The following is a 16,029-nucleotide window of genomic DNA, read 5'->3' on the forward strand; positions in this document are numbered from 1 at the left end:
CTCCTCCTATCCAGCAAACATCACCAACAACGGTCTTACCTGAATCCTTTGACTGTCCTTCTACCTCCATTTTATTTTACTTTTGTTTTCCCACCCATAGGGATTAATAATGTTGTGCTCATTGACAGGAATAACGTGTTGCTGTAACTTGTTAAGTCCCACTTGTCGCAGGTGTTTCGGATTATCTAGCGTCCCTGTTAACTAGTGACCTTCGAGTTCTGTCGGGGTGGAATATCCTGTGTAGGGAACCAGTTAACACGAAAACCAGTTAATCCGAAACACCAGCCCGCCTCGTCGCTTTACCCGACAGCGCGATCTCGCATATATGACCTAATAATTATTATTTATAATGAATTAATATACTGGCATAATTATTACTGAAAATAAATCATATAATTATCAATATATACATATCAAACTTTTTTTTATTGTTTCCATTTTTAACCAAACATTAAAATGGCAGAAATATAAATAATTCAAAGCATAATTTTTCCCCAAATAAGCTTGACTTTGCAGTTACAGAAAACCAATGTTTTTGACACATTCACTGTCGAGACATCGCTGCTGATGGAGCTTCCGGAAGCTACCGGAAGCGACAGTTAGACTTTAATTGGACGCTGCTAGCTGTTAGCCCCGCTAGCATTCAGTGTCACAGCAGCCATTGGAACGTTGGGTGCAGGACACTACCGGAGCAGAAACGGGCTACAGAGACTTGATTCTCATCAAACAATTTTTTCCTCCAACCTTCAACAACCAAAGTAAGTGATGATGCACTGAGATTTAAAAAAATTTTTTTTACTTATTTAACTTATGTCACTTAATGCAAACTTATGTCACTTAATGCAAACATCCAAGTTTTAACTAAGAACGTGGGAAAAGTATCATTTCACACTATAAAACTGATGTAAGTTAAAATATCCTTAAAAATTGGTCACACGACTATCGAATAACATTTGTTTGAGAATACAAATCCATCAAGGTTTGATGCTAGCTGCTAAAGCTAACATGCGATGAACGGAGGCCGTCTCCAAGGCAACAGATACAAACACCTGCAGTTTTACAGCTATTTTCTCACAATTAATGGGACTTTTTCCACAAATATTGTTATTATTATATACATATGTATCACCTCTCTCTCTCAGACACACTCAGAAAAAATTAAGAGATATTGCTATTTTAACTCACTTGGCAGTGTCCCTATGGAGGCTATGCTAGCCAGCACCTAGCGGTAGCCACACTCAAAATTAATTCATTAATGTCCAAATGATGTTTAATCTCCTTTGTTATCTGTGTTTAAACACTCAGCTACATCTGTCTATAAAAAGTGGAGTACAGATTGAGTATTTTCCGAAGGTTTTGTGCTGCTGTCTGGCGTGTGACCACTTTTACAAACAATTGAGATCAGAAGTGATCAGGGTGTAGCTGTTGACATGTTTTTGGGCCTGTGAGCAGGTTGAACTGTTATGAGGTGTCAGAGGAAGTTTATATACAAGGAGCTTTACGGAGTTTTGTTTGACTTATCTGATTAAGAAATGTTACCAGTTGTGTTGATATATACTGCTGTGAAATCATAAATTCAGTCATTTCTGATGTTAAAAAATATTAGTTCCAGTGTATATATCATCATTCTTGTAACACATTTGGCTTTAAAGTGACTGAACCTCATTCTAACACTCAACGCTTTTTCCATCTCTAGAATGAAAGTTGTTGAAGAGCAGCAGAATCCACTGGTGCCAGACCTGATGCAGGTCCTGGAGGAGGCACGTCTCCTGCCACTGTATGTTTACAAGTAGCATTTAACACAGTGTGTTTTTGATCAGCATTAGTCGTTGCTACAGCTATTGATCAGTTGTGTTTATATACTGCTGTGAAATAATAAATTCAGTCATTTCTGAAGTTAAGAACTATTAGTGTTCATATTATTCTTTAACATGTTTAGCGTTAAAGTGACTGTGAAACTCATCCTAATGTTCAATGCTCTTTCCATCTCCAGAATTAACCACACATGCAGGGCGATTGTGGAAGAACCGTTTCCGGACGAACTGCTTGAGTTCATATTGACAGGAGGAGGCGACCAGGCAGACGTCGCTCTCCAGCCTCCTGAGGCGACGTCCAAACCACCTGCTGGAGTCGTCCTCCGTCCGGTCAGTGCTCAACCATTGAATCATTTAACCCTTTAATCAGTCCACAAAAACTGACCTTTCCTCCTTCAATTAGCCTTTAAATATCACCTCACGACACGTGTGTGTTGCCTCATAATCAAAGTGATGTGGTGTCTCTTGATGTTGATCTTAACTCTCTCAACTTGTGGAACTTGTGCATTTTACACTTTTCCTTTGTCTACAGTGTTTTGTGAACCTCTCACTGAGTGTCGCTCCTGCTCCTGCTGTCAGCGGCCCTTCAAGGTGAGTTCACTTTCCACTTCTGGCTCTAAATACACTTCTGGCTGTTTGTACCTGCATGAACATCATGACATTCAGCTCGTTTCCCAGAGCTTTTCTTCAAGCTCTGAGTCACTGCACAGCTAGAAAACCTCTGTTTATTGAGTCTCAGTGAGGCCTGAGTGTGAATCACATGTTTGGGTGTCACACCAAAACATCCTATTACATGTCGATTTATGTTTGAACTTTTCCTGAATGCTTCTCTGAACGTTTGTTTTTGGTGCCTGCAGAAAACGAAGGCGGGGCAACGATGATGGCGATGCAGGCCATTACATCAAAAAACCGCCTAACGCATACATGCTCTTCTTAAAAGAGCAGAGGCCCGTCGTTGCCACCGAGCTGGGCCTGACAGGGAGCGCCACTATTAACACCGAAGTGGGAAAGAGGGTAAGTCGTCTGCTCCTACATGTTGGAGATACAAATTCATTACTCATGTTTAGAAGCTGGCTTGTCTTTGTGTGTCTGTGCTGACAATGTGTTGTCATCTGTCCACAGTGGAAGTCGTTATCGCGACCTCAGCAGGAGCGGTACTATGAGGCAGCCAGAGCTGAAGCTCAGCTGCATGAGGCCAAGTACCCGGGCTGGTCGACCGCCTCCAATTATGTATGAAGTCTCTCCTCACCTTTAAGTCACTAATGTTCATAAGACGTCACTAAAACTGCTCAAGAGTTTGTTTAAAAAAAAAAAATGCACTTAGTTATTAATGTATTTTCTGTTTTTAGGGGAGGAAGAGACCAAGAAAAAGGTCGCACCAGTGATGAGGGTACAAACACCCCACAGGCCCAAAGCCCACTTGTTTATCCCGGCTATTTTTACCTGGATAATGTTGGCCGGATCCACCAGTTCCAGCCACAAGTCGGCTCTCAGATCACACACACATAGTGCCCTGCTTCTACCTCAGAAACCTGTAAATAAAAATTTTAAAAACAAAAATCACTCTCATGCTATCATTTTTTTTAATGACCATATGAGGAGTAGCATTATTTTATTGTGGTGGGCACCTGGACGGAGGTTCCTGCAATGGAGTGGGTGTGTGGGTGACGGGGAGGGGTTAAAAGAGGACGTCCAGTCACGCAGGGGAAAATGTTTGACAGGTGAACTGTCCTGTCGCTGGAGGCAATAAAGGAAAGCAGACTGGACTCCTTCCTTCCTCCTTGTTTCCTCATCTACTTTACTATTTTAATTTGAATGCAGCATCATTTCTGTTTGGTAAACAACCTTCAATAGATTTGGGATAAACCTTGGTCCAGCAGGAAGTGAATTTGAATTCTTTAAATCTCAATTGGAATGGTCTAATTTCAAATTGAATGGGAATCACAATAAAGTCATGATGACTCCTGGTATTTGTACCGGGATGCTAGCTGGCCAGTTGACCACCGGGAACATCGTATTTCCAGTTTATATTTGTATCGGAGGAGTTTATGCCAGGTAAAAGTTGTAATTACTGTCATAAAAGCCATTTCTTATCATCTGTGTTCGACTAGTTTAGCCTAGTGCAGAGTCCAGTATGTGTGGCACAAAACATTGAATCGTAAAACTGAATTTGAATGGAGAGAAGTGAATGAATTCAGGAACTTAAAAAAAAAATGTGTTTAATGAAATACAGTTTAGATTTTATTCATGCATTCATCTGTGTTCAAAGTTCAAATCAGGAGGACTTGCTCCACTCAGGCTCAAAAAGCACATGTATGATCACAGGCAGCGCCACCTGGGGGACAACAACTCTGCTTGTTTTAATTCTGCTTCATGTGGAGGCACTGAAAAACTGGATCTTTGTTAAAGCAGGACTGGTCCTTCCAAGATGTTTGGTTAAAGAACAGATTCATCTCTGATTCAGCAGTAGAGACAGCATAATAATCTATAAATGACAACGCCAGTACCCATTTTTCATACATATATATGTTCCCCTATAAGCATATAGGGGACATAATAAACACCTGATAAACATGCATATAAAAGACAGGTAATTGTAATTCTTCTCAGGTGAGGCTGCACATACAGCTTTGGGGCCCCTGGTGTCCTGAAGGCCCTCGGCACACACCTCATCCGCCTATAGGAAATACTTTCCCTGATCTTAGACATCAAATAACCTCATATATGTCCCTGGAAAATCTCAATAAACCCCAGCAAATAATTGAACTGAGGATATTCTAGGTGTATTGCAGAACTTCTATCCACAACACCATCAAAAGCCCCAGCAGACTGATTCAGACAAATCCCATTTATTCACAGTAACCACACTTCAGAACATGTGTAGCCATAAACTGAGGTCTGCCTTCACTCACCCCGAAGCAAGCTGTCCCCCCAGGGCTTCGGCCTGTGCCCAAGACGGGGACATTGTCAAGCTTATTTCTTCTTTCCGATGCTTCCCAGCTTGACGGGACATGGATGGAGCTCAAGTACATCAACACAAGGCCAACTGGACACTACAGTCCAAAACTCCTGGAGATATTTGGGACAAAGGACGGGGTTGAGTCATGCTGGATTCACCCAGTCAGGAAAAGTTGCAGGGACATTAATGTAATTTGGGCTCATACACACTGAGACAAATGATGACACTATGTGAACAAATGTAATGTTTTCTACTATTGGCCCATGCCCTATTGTGAGAAACAAATAACACTTGATATGAAGGAATAAATGCTATTCTTACCATCCATCAGTAGATGGCAGCAGAGGCCCGATAATGAAAGGCTTGGCTTCAGTATGAAAGCAGGAGAGCGCATGAAAGTGCTGCAAATAAACTTTTTATATAACAGGTTGAAAACCTTAAAGAAAAGAGTAAAAAAGAGACAAAGGAAGAAAAAAGCTCTGTTCAAATGTTTCCAATGAATTAACACCATGAGCTTCTTACCATTTTTATTAATTAATTTATTAACTGAATTATCTGCTATCTGCCACCATATTTCAACCTAAATTGTTTTCCATTTGTAAAATTAAATCATGTACCTCAACGTACTTATTTTAACCATTTAATGAAAGTCTAACTTTTTACAATACATTTGACCCATAAATGTATTTATTCATTTTAGTCTTTATGTAAATGTACTTATCAAACTCACCCAAAAATCATTACTCTTAACATTTTAGTAGTTTTATCCTTCATTGTTTTAACATAAATTGCAGGATAAAATGACAATATGTATATGTATCTCAAGTGGACCACCCAGCACCCAGTAACGGTGAATTTTGCCTAAATTAAGCCTCTGCTAACAGACTGGTCAGGCCAACCACTATGGTAGTAGAGTTTATCCTTAAATCAGGTCAAATGACATGTCAATCAAAATAGTTCACCAAATCACCAACAACGTCTCTGAGCTCCTCCACTGCATTCTCTGAGTGTCTAACCACACAGGTGATGGATTTTAAATCAGGGTAGGAGTCACACAGGAGGAGCTTAGAGCTCAGGCCCTCCCCTTATGTTGGGCTCCATCTCCTGTCTAAATGTGGCACTACCCTACATCTGACCCAAGCTGAAGTGAACAGAACAGGTTAGACTTGAGGTGTTTTCTTCAGTGTTTCCCTTCTTCATGCTTGGCAAACCAGACATCAGCCCATTTAATCATTGTTGTGGCAAGGTCCTCCATGTCTTTTTTCCTCTCTCTCTCTCGGACCACATCAACGTGTCCTTCTGACAGACACTGAAGACAAAGCACAAAGGTCAGAGTGCCACGATTAGGAACATGTCACCAGGCTTCATTAGCAGTTCTCTACAAGGTGCCTTTGAATGAAATACATTATGTAGAAAACCTGGGGAGTGTGCAGTTTCTCTCTCATGAACAAAAACATCTACTGCTGATTGGAGCTCAATGGTGCAGCTGCTCTTCTATAATGTAGAACCAGACTTTATACAGGATGACACATCCTACTTGGAATGAAGGAGACTCAACCAGAACTCAACCATTGTCTTGTGAGTATTGCAGGGCCTCTCCCTCCCTCAGTCCGGTGCAGATGTTGATGTGTCGCAGGGCATCCATCGTGCCCCTCTGATGAAGTGAAGCGCCTCCATCCTCCATTCTGGACGAGGCCCGTCATCGCTGCTGAGCTGGGCCTGACGGGGAGCGGCAGTAAATGCAGAAGTGGGAAAGAGGGGAAGTTGTCTGCTCCTACATGTTGGAGATACAAATTCATTACTCATGTTTAGAAGCTGGCTTGTCTTTGTGTGTGTGTGTGTGTGAGTGTGTGTGTGTGTGTGTGTGTGTGTGTGTGCTGACAATGTGTTGTCGTCTGTCCACAGTGGAGGTCGTTGTCACGACCTCAGCAGGAGAAGTATTTTGAGCAGGCGAGAGTCGAGGCACAGCGCCATGAGGAGAACAACCCGGGCTGGTCGACCACCTCTAACTATGTATGAACTCTCTGCTCACCTGAAAGTCAGAAATGTTCATATGACGTCACTAAAACTGTAATAAAAAAAAAATACATTTTTAATGAACTTAGTTATTAACGTATTTTCTGTTTTTAGACAAAGAAAAGACCAGGAATAAGATCTTCCAACCACCAGACACCATGGCGGCCTGTTTACAACGCCAACTGCCTCAACCAGGGGATTGGATGAGCAACTTGGACCAGATGTTCCCACATCCAGCCACGATCCAGCCCGTCTTTAATCCCCACCAACACAGTGACTGACTCTCACCCTGCCGCTGCCCCACTGCAGCCCTGATCTCCCGTTCTGTACATATGTAAAATAAAAACTATTCATTATAACTCTATCATCTGTTTTTATTACCATACGAAGTGAAGCATTATTTTATATTCTATATTTATTGCTTTAACCTGATGATTGTTGCTTAGTAACAAAATAAAACTCAGAAGTCCACAACAAACTTCAGTTTCTGGTCGTCGCTGCAGCTTCACTGAAGATGTTTTCTCATCTACTTTCCTACAGTCATTTGAATGCAGCATCATTTCTGTTTTCGTAAACAACCTTCATATGTATGGGATAAACCTTGGGCCAGCAGGAAGTGAATTTGAATTCTTTAAATGGAAAATGGTCTAATTTGAGATTCAATCTATTGGTTTGAATGAATATCTCAATGAAGTCATGTCGACCCCCTGGGATTTGTCCTGGGATGCCAGCCGGCCAGTTGACCACCGGGCACATCGTATTTCCAGATAATATCTGTATCGGAGGGGTTTATGCCAGGTAAAGATCGTAAAGCGTATTGCTGTCGTAAAAGCCATTTCTCCTCTACGATGTTCGACTAGTTTATCCTGGCGCCAGGTCCTGGATGTGAGGCACAAAACATTGAATCGTAAAACTGAATTTGAATGGAGAGAAGTGAACGTGAAAAGTGAATGAATTCTGGAGCTTTGTTTCAATTTAATGAATTACAGTTTTGATTTTATTCATGCTTTCATCTGTGTTCAAAGTTAGGATCAGTCTTCACCACCAGCTGAGGGAATCTTCATGACTGTCCTTAATTTGATCTCATTCAAATGAATGAAAGATGGTAAAAATACATAAAGAATGAAATCCTCGAAATTCAGCCGGTGCTGTTGGACCTGCTCAGCTCCATGATGCTGATCAGCCTGAAGACAGTTCTGGACTGGATCAGCTTGACGATGCTGATCAGCCTGATAGTTCTTGGCTTGATCGTCTTTCTCATGCTTCTCGGCCTTGTGATGTTCTTTGGCCGCCTGAAGCTGCTCGGCCCCCTGGTCCTTCTCGGAGTGTGGCTGCAACTGCTGCTGCTATTTGAGGTAGAACATGAGAAGAAAGACTCCGTTAATGTCCACAGAAGGACACAGAGAGGAAGAAGTCACAGTGATCTTCTTCAAAATCAAGGGCAGGCCTGATTTGGGCTTTTTTTACTTTATTTTATTTTATAAAGTTCTAATTAGCGCAGCATATTTTATGATACCCCACCATTGATTTAAGGGTGTATGCAATGTTCATTTCACATTTATAATAGTGGTTTACATTGTGTCTTGAGCGAACATACTCGTCATAAGTTGTATTTCCAGGTCATTATTCAAATTGTAAACAGCACTTCCCCGTGGAGCAGGAGACTGAGCTTCCTCCGTGACCTTCTGCTGAGCGGAATGCGAGGACGAGCACTCAGCAGATCAGGGATCCAGCATTCAGTAGACTGGAAGTAAGAGAAAGTCATGGTTACCAGCGTCGTCATGGCTTGTTGACTGTCTATTCTATACTATGAACATTCTAAACAGCACTCACCTGAGGAACATGAGATGGAGCTTCCCCTGCCGCCCACTGCTGAGCAGACTGACGGACCCCAGACCGACGAGCGGTGAACTTCAACCAATGAGATAAGCGGGATTCTGTGTTGTCAAACTGGTGAGTGAGTATGCTGTCAGCTCATTGGTCAGAGCCAGTGGAATACGTTTACCGTAAAGTTTGGTATAAAGCGCCCTGTTTATCTGTATACGTACCCAATTTAACACAATCATTATGCAGTATATTGTGCTAAGTTGGGGACATATAAGTCACTATTGGGGTTGCATTTGTGTTGATTGTTTTGTGTTGAGTCATTGGTTTCATGTGTTCAATAGCAATATTTGACATTTAGTTATGAGTGTATTTAGTTCTACAAGAGTTACCTGGCAAAAAAGGAAGAAAACCAGCCTGACAAGCAATATTGCAGTATTGTAAAGTAGAGTACCCAAATACTGAGACAGCTTTTTGTGGTTCTTCTGTGTTGTAAATATATTCACACCTGGAAGAACATGGTCATCATCATGTGTAGGTAACATTTGTAGTCAGGTAGGTAGGTAGGTAGGTAGGTAGTTAGGTAGGTAGGTAGGTAGGTAGTTAGGTAGGTAGGTAGTTAGGTAGGTAGGTAGGTAGTTAGGTAGGTAGGTAGGTAGGTAGTTAGGTAGGTAGGTAGGTAGGTAGGTAGGTAGGTAGGTAGTTAGGTAGGTAGGTAGGTAGTTAGGTAGGTAGGTAGTTAGGTAGGTAGGTAGTTAGGTAGGTAGGTAGGTAGGCAGGTAGGTAGGTAGGTAGGTAGGTAGTTAGGTAGGTAGGTAGGTAGTTAGGTAGGTAGGTAGGTAGGTAGTTAGGTAGGTAGGTAGGTAGGTAGGTAGGTAGGTAGGTAGGTAGGTAGGTCAGTGCCACAATTAAAGCTGCCAGCAGCATTGAACAGATCCTCACTAGTCAGATTGGAAGCATGTCCCCCAGGTGGCGCTGCCTGTGATCATACATGTACAATTTGAGGATGAGTGGAATATGATCCTAACTTTGAACATAAACAAAGACGTGAATGAAATGATTTAAAATGAGACAGTAGGTCCCAATAGATGCACTGTTATCACTGTATAGATGTCTGTTTGAGCCTCACTTGAATTATTGTGACTTCATCTGTACCGACACATCCTCTACTTACACAACAAAAACTTCTGACACTCCAGAAGAAAGCTATAAGAATCATTTCATAGTTGATAACAAACTCCCCAACAAATGCTCTGTCCAATAAACATGGTCTCCTAAAGCTTCCTGAAATTAATCTTTATCACATTGCATGTATTGTGTATAATGTTGTTAACACCAACATGATATCAGAAATAAACTACTTCTAATAGGTAAATATAGAAAACTAAAATGTACCAGTTTTAGTATATTTCATAGAGGCCAGAACTTCTGGAATGAGCTGGAAAGCAACTTGAAACAATCAGACACATGATCCACATTGAAAAAGAAACTAGAGAATCCACTACTGGAGAGTTATGTTTACATGGCTTCGTACTCACAGGGTTCAAAGTTTTTCTCTCTGTACATGGATCAAATCAATGTATATGATTTACTGTTACATGCACGTAAATATAGTCATTTATTGTCTTTTGATTATAGAACTGCACTTGTTGGGGAATGGGTTAGTTTTTATATGTATGTATGTTTCATTTAGCCTTTATTTAATCAGGAGAACCTCATTAAGATTAATAATCTCTTATACAAGTGTGTCCTGAGGAGCTCAGGGACCTACAGTGCATATTTGTTTTGTGACTGGAGGGGGAAACATGAAACTCCACACAGAAACACCCGGAATTTGAACCCACAACCTTCTTGCTGTGAGGTGAGAGTGCTAACCACTGCTCCACCATGCCACTAAGCATCAACAACCATCAGGTAATCAAATGTAAAGTAATGCTACTCATTGTATGGTAATTAAATCAAATGAGAGAATGAGAGTGGATTTTTTTCATTGTTATTTATTGTCAGAAGTGTGTGGCTGCTGTGGGGCGGCAGCGGGGAACTGTGTCACTGTGGACCAGGAGCCGGACTGAGGCTGGAATCATACACTTGGCCTGAGTTGTCCAGGCAATAGATGGTGGAGGAAACAGGGGGCCTTGGTGGCTGAGGAGGGTTTTGGGCCTGATTGTGGGAGGCACCTCTCCTTCCTGGTCGTTTTCTCCCCTAAAAACAGAAATTACTTTAATAACAAGTTGACTTTTAAAACAAACCAACAACTTTTGAGCAGTTTGAGTGACGTCTTGTGAACATTAATGAGTTTCAGGTGAGGAGAGAGTTCATACATAGTTATTGGAGGTCGACCAGCCTGGTGTTTCTCCTCGTGGAGCTTCGCCTCAGCTCTCGCCTGCTGGTCATGTTTCTGCTGCTCAGGTTTTGATGATGACTTCCACTGTGGAGAGACGACATCACACTGTCAGCTCACACACACACACACACACACACACACACACACACACACACACACACACACACACACACACACACACACACACACACACACACACACACACACACACACACACACACACACACACACACACAAGCCAGCTTCTAAACATGAGTAATGAATTTGTATCTCCAACATGTAGGAGCAGACAACTTGCCCTCTTTCTTTCGTTTTCTGCAGGCACCAACAACAAATGTTCAGAGAAGCATTGAGGAAGAGTTCCAACATAAATCAACATATAACAGGATGTATGGGGTTACACCTGAACATGTGATTCACACTCAAGTGAAGCAAAGCTGAAGTAAAGCTGTTATGGCTGTGAGCCGGTGCGTGGGGTTTCTGAAACACAAAAGCAGACCCGGAGCCAGAGCAGGTGCAATTAGCAATAATTTATTTCTATTGCAAGACCTGGGAGAAGAGGGAACGGAGACTCTGGGATGCAGAGTGCACAGGCAAGGGGACTGCAGCAGGGAGGAGCTGCACAGCGAGGCGGGGTGGCCGAGGACCCTTGAAGCAGGGAGTCGAGGAGCTGGGGACTCGGAACAGAGACACAATCTTCTGGCACCAGATCTCCTCACTGCAGGGCTGAAGAGGTGGAGCAATCAATTAGCAGATTACCTGCAGGAGTGTCAGTGAGGGAGGATCCGGTGCTGGAGGAGGTGTGGATCCTCACAGTGAGGGTAAAGTGAGCTGTCCTCTTCATAGAGTTAGACTGAGGGAGGAATAAAGTGATTAAAGGGACTATTCACCTGTCTTCTATAATGTCAATGAGTATTTGAGTAGTACATGTCTCATAAAGAAATTTAGGAGTCTGAGTGTTAATAATTCTATGAAAGTATGTTAATATATGAACAGATGTGGTCGACAGTCAGCCAAGCAAGATGCATTTCTCGCAGAACAACCAAGAACCCGTCTTGCAGCCTTGTTTTGAGCTACTTGTCATTTTCTCAGTAGACAGTTTGATGCAGCAGCCCAAACTACTGAACAGTCATCTAAATGACATTAAACCAATGTACAGACAACACCACTATGTAACTGTGAATTAAGAAGCAGTGCATATTTAGCTGCTATGGCAACAGCTCTACCCATTTTGAGAACAACGTTCTTGATGTGATCAGACCATGACAATGTGCAATCAAGCCAAAGTCCCAGAAGCTTCATTGTTTTCACTTGTTGTATAGTTTGACCATTTACTTGTATATTACATTTTGGATGTTGTGATAATCTATACTTGGAACACATTATACCCAATGTTTTTGATATATTTAGAATAATATTGAATAAGTTGATTTGTTTCGATCCAGTTAAATAATTTGCTGATCTCACAAGACAGAACCTGATTAATCTGAACATGTAGGAGCTGCATAATAAAGAGTAGAATCATTGGCAAACTTAGTCAATGTAGCCTTACTGAGTTCATACAGTTTATCATTCGTAAAAATTGTAAATAACCGAGGTACGAGGCAGCTTCCTTGAGGGACTCCACAGTCCAGGGACCTACTGTAAGATAATGCACCATTAAAATAAACTCTTTGCGACCTCTCAGACAGAAAGCTCTTCAACCACTTGATAGCAGAAGAAGCAAAAGCTAATAAGATTGGAAATCAAAATGTCATGGTGGATCACATCAAATGCAGCACTGAAGTCAATAATATTGTTCCCATTCACATTGAGTCATCAATACAATCAAATACAATCTTTTCCCATACTTTAGTCAGAACAGGCAGAATGCTAATAGGCCTACTATTGGAACCACAGACAGTTGATTTGGTGTCTTTGAGTAAAGGAATGATCTTTGCCTCCTTCCAAAGCTTTGTACACACACCATTGATCCCACATCTGTTGAATATGTGACACATTGGTTTAGAAATATGTGCAGCTCATAATTTCAACAGCCGACTCTCCAAGTTGTCTGAACCAGCAGATGTACGTTGCTGGGGAACAATGACCTCCAGGGTGGTGAGACTGCTGACATCACATGTGTAAGTGGGACAGTCAGAGTTGTTAAGAATTAAAGGTTCATAGAAGATTCCATAGGAACTGCTTGGGGTCATTTTTGACCCCACTTGTGGAAGAGTGGGGTTGTGATACAAAAACTGCAATTTATTAAAATTAATGAAAAAATAAATAAATAAGTAAATAGTTTCATGTCACAAACATGTTTTATGAGGAATACCTAGAATATTAAAATATTACAACTCTTTGTTTTAAAAATTTTGAAGAATATCAACCCAGTATTGCAAAAATGCATTGATTTGAATTGAGGTCATTTTGGATCCCACTTGTGGAAGAGTGTAGGTATTGCTAGGTTGTGCATCCAAGGGTTAAAATAATAAATCTTTTAACATTATCGACCGGTGACACACAGAGTACATTTTGGCTTTTATTGCATTATGTCTTATTCCTGTTTTATGTTTTTTACTGAAAATGTGAAGCGCTTTGTGACCTTGGTCTGAGAAAGGCACTATATAAATAAAGTTTTACTTACTTTACTTACTTATAACAATTTGGCTCGTTGTTACATATGGAGCTCTAACAGTAATCTTATATTGTGCTCAGATTATTTACCCTAACCCAAGAAAAATCAGTTGGAAAGTGTAGAATTGATCCATCTGATGACTGCTGGTGTCCTGCAAAAGGAAAGGTTTTATCATCAGAGTGTTTCGTAGTTGTTGAAAACGTAGAAGAAATGATTTTAAACAAAGAACAGCAGCAAGTGATCATACATGGTTACCTCGACCCAAACAATCATGTTGGATGAAGTCAAACTAAAAAGTTAGATTTGAACTTTCTGGCCTGATCCTGACCTGGTTCAGGACCAGAGCATCAGTGGGCAGCACAATGTGGTTCTGGACGAGTCCCACCCGGGTCCTCCGGGGGGGCTGCTCCTGTATGGCATCAAACCCGTGACCCTTCAGCTCAAGGTCACGCTCAGCAGCTGCTTCCACTGCACAGGTTGGCAGGTCCAACGTCCTAGAAGACGAGAGAGAGAGAGAGAGAGAGAGAGAGAGTGAGAGAGAGAGAGTGAGAGAGAGAGAGAGAGAGAGAGAGAGAGAGAGAGAGAGAGAGAGAGAGAGAGAGAGAGTGAGAGAGAGAGTGAGAGAGAGAGAGAGAGAGAGAGAGAGAGAGAGAGAGTGAGAGAGAGAGTGAGAGAGAGAGAGAGAGAGAGAGAGAGAGAGAGAGAGTGAGAGTGAGAGAGAGAGAGAGAGAGAACAAGTACACTTTGAGGACACAAAAGCCTGAAGGGCTGCACACGTCCGGTCAGGCCCACATTAAAATACATGTACCTGAGAATAGGAACATGTATTTGTCACAAGACCAACAGTGACAAACCAAATGATCCCAACCTGTCATCCATATTCATGTGCTGCACCTGCACTTCAGTGTCTTGGCCACCAGTGGGCGTCCGAGAGCCGCTGTGAGGTTCCTGCCCCTTCAGTTTGAAAGCTTCAAGTCCACTTGTTCACCAGTCAGCTCGGGAGGACTGTCAGTATCACCGTGACCTGAGAGGAAGAAAAGACGTGAAGGTTCATTCAATCCAAGTGAAATCCTTCATTTCCATGGCTGCCAATGGACAATGATGGCTTCATATTCAAATGTGTGATCTCATGATCTTTCAATGCTGGTTGTAATATGATAATATTATCAAAGAGAGAAGAGAGAAGAGATATTAGCACAAGAGAGTAGAATCACTAACAGCACAGTTTGTTTCACTCACCTTGATCTCCTCTCTGGAAAACACAGTGAGGATCCTCCTCCTCCTTCAACAGCCTCAATGATCCTACAGAGAAAAAATACGTTAAACCAATGAAAAGACGCAGCAGAAAAGTTCCACTTTGATTAAAGCCAAAACTGTCTGGGAATTATTGTTTCTGTGATTTAAACAATATTAATCACCAACTCTTGACAAGATGCAGAATCAGTTGATATTTTACTTTGACAATGTGATCATCAAACCACTGTTGATGATTAAACCTTTATGAAAGTAGTGACCTCATATAAAGACACAACATCAACACAGAGAGTAGAATAAACATCTCAGCCAAGTGGTTCAGTCATTTCTGCCATACGAGACACATCTATTAAATAATTGAACAAACTATTGTTGTAGTACCTTGTGCTCTCATTCATGGTCTTACATCCACAGCTGGATGACTCCTCCAGATGTTTGTGGGATTTTAAGGCACAACCAACATGCAGCCAGCCTTTGCAAAGTTTGCACTGCATCCATTCTAGCATTTCTGTGTCTGGATAAAAAAAATCATGCAAAACAAGAGATGTATTCACATTATTTTTGTTTAATTTAATTTAAAATAGAAGATTGCCTCTGAAAAAAGAACAAGTCAATCATCATCATTTATATTTTTTATAACTTTCTGTTCATTTTACTGTGTTGATTTCATTGCAGTGTTTACATTATTTAACTTTTTATACTTCTCTTAACTTATTATATTCATAGCCTGTATATATGTCAATTATTTCTATTGTTAGTGTGTGAAATTCTTTTTTAAATGCAGATGTGAAGAGAAATGCAATTTCAGTTCTCTATATGTGTGGCACAGACATAAACATTTAACTTTATTGACAAACATCTAAATGATTCGTTGCATTATGTTATACATTTGATTTAAAATTTCTCTCATAACCTTTAATAATTTTCTCATGTGAATGTGCTGATAAAAAGTTTCATCCCAGATAGATGCTTCCTATTAAGATGCCTTATTATAATAAATTAATTATTAGTCCCATTTTAGTGACCGAGGATGAATAGTAATGTAATTTTACACATAAAGACACATAGTGACATATATATATATATATACATTCAGCATCTATCTGGGATAAAAACACAGCAGCAAGCTCGTTGTAAACATCCATTAATACAGAATGATATGATAACTGGTGCAGTTCATTGGAGGCACATTCGTCTC

This window comes from Blennius ocellaris, assembly GCF_963422515.1.
Source record: "Blennius ocellaris genome assembly, chromosome: 18".
Taxonomy (NCBI): domain Eukaryota; kingdom Metazoa; phylum Chordata; class Actinopteri; order Blenniiformes; family Blenniidae; genus Blennius; species Blennius ocellaris.